Here is a 2,043-nt window from a genome sequence, read left to right as displayed (position 1 = left end):
CGGTTCTTCTTCTTAATTGGCGTAGAAACCGCTTAAGCGATTATAGCCCAGTTAACAACAGCGCGCCAGTCGTTTCTTCTTTTCGCTACGTGGCGCCAATTGGATATTCCAAGCGAAGCCAGGTCCTTCTCCACTTGGTCCTTCCAATGGAGTGGAGGTCTTCCTCTTCCTCTGCTTCCCCCGGCGGGTACTGCGTCGAATATTTTCAGAGTTGGAGTGTTTTCGTCCATCCGGACAACATGACCTAGCCAGCGTAGCCGCTGTCTTTTAATTCGCTGAACTATGTCGATGTCGTCGTATATCTCGTACAGCTCATCGTTCCATCGAATGCGGTATTCGCCGTTGCTAACGCGCAAGGGACCATAAATCTTTCTCAGAACTTTTCTCTCGAAAACTCGCAACGTCGACTCATCCGTTGTTGACATCGTCCAAGACTCTGCACCATACAGCAGGACGGGAATTATGAGTGACTTATAGAGTTTGGTTTTTGTTTGTCGAGAGAGGACTTTGCTTCTCAATTGCCTACTCAGTCCGAAGTAGCACCTGTTGGCAAGAGTTATCCTGCGTTGGATTTCTAGGCTGACATTGTTGGTGGTGTTTACACTGGTTCCAAGATAGACGAAATTATCTACGACTTCAAAGTTATGACTGTCAACAGTGACGTGAGAGCCAAGTCGCGAATGCGACGACTGTTTGTTTGATGACAGGAGATATTTCGTCTTGCCCTCGTTCACTGCCAGACCCATTTTCTGTGCTTCCTTGTCCAGCCTGGAGAAAGCAGAACTAACGGCGCGGGTGTTGAGGCCGATGATATCAATATCATCGGCATACGCCAACAGCTGTACACTCTTATAGAAGATGGTACCTTCTCTATTTAGTTCTGCGGGTCGAACTATTTTCTCCAAAACAAGGTTGAAAAAGTCGCACGATAGGGAATCGCCTTGTCTGAAACCTCGTTTGGTATCGAACGGATCGGAGAGGTCCTTCCCGATCCTGACGGAGCTTTTCGTGTTACTCAACGTCAGTTTACACAGCCGTATTAGTTTTGCGGGGATACCAAATTCAGACATCGCGGCATAAAGGCAGCTCCTTTTCGTGCTGTCGAAAGCAGCTTTGAAATCGACGAAGAGGTGGTGTGTGTCGATTCTCCTTTCACGGGTCTTTTCCAAGATTTGGCGCATGATGAATATCTGGTCGGTTGTTGATTTGCCAGGTCTAAAGCCACACTGATAAGGTCCAATCAGTTTATTGACGGTGGGCTTTAATCTTTCACACAATACGCTCGATAGAACCTTATATGCGATGTTGAGGAGGCTAATCCCACGGTAGTTGGCGCAGATTGTGGGGTCTCCTTTTTTATGGATTGGGCATAGCACACTTAAATTCCAATCGTTGGGCATGCTTTCGTCCGACCATATTTTACAAAGAAGCTGATGCATGCACCTTATCAGTTCTTCGCCGCCGTGTTTGAATAGCTCGGCCGGCAATCCGTCGGCCCCTGCCGCTTTGTTGTTCTTCAGGCGGGCAATTGCTATTCGAACTTCTTCATGGTCGGGTAATGGAACGTCTGCTCCATCGTCATCGATTGGGAATCGGGTTCTCCTTCTCCTGGTGTTGTGCGTTCACTGGCATTCAGCAGGCTGGAGAAGTGTTCCCTCCATAAATTAAGTATGCTCTGGGCATCAGTGACTAGATCACCTTTGGGGGTTCTACAGGAATACGCTCCGGTCTTGAAACCTTCTGTAAGCCGCCGTATTTTTTCGTAGAATTTTCGAGCATTACCCCTGTCGGCCAGCTTATCAAGCTCTTCGTACTCACGCATTTCAGCCTCTTTCTTCTTCTGTCTACAAATGCGTCTCGCTTCCCTCTTCAACTCTCGGTATCTATCCCATCCCGCTCCTGTTGTGGTCGATCGTAACGTTGCGAGGTAGGCAGCCTGTTTTCTCTTCGCTGCGACACGGCACTCCTCGTCGTACCAGCTGTTCTTTTGCACTTTCCGAAAACCAATGGTTTCGGTTGCAGCTGTACGTGAGGAGTTTGAAA

Source organism: Bactrocera neohumeralis, unplaced genomic scaffold, assembly GCF_024586455.1.
Source record: "Bactrocera neohumeralis isolate Rockhampton unplaced genomic scaffold, APGP_CSIRO_Bneo_wtdbg2-racon-allhic-juicebox.fasta_v2 cluster11, whole genome shotgun sequence".
NCBI classification, from domain to species: domain Eukaryota; kingdom Metazoa; phylum Arthropoda; class Insecta; order Diptera; family Tephritidae; genus Bactrocera; species Bactrocera neohumeralis.
Note: the sequence above shows the minus strand (reverse complement) of the source record.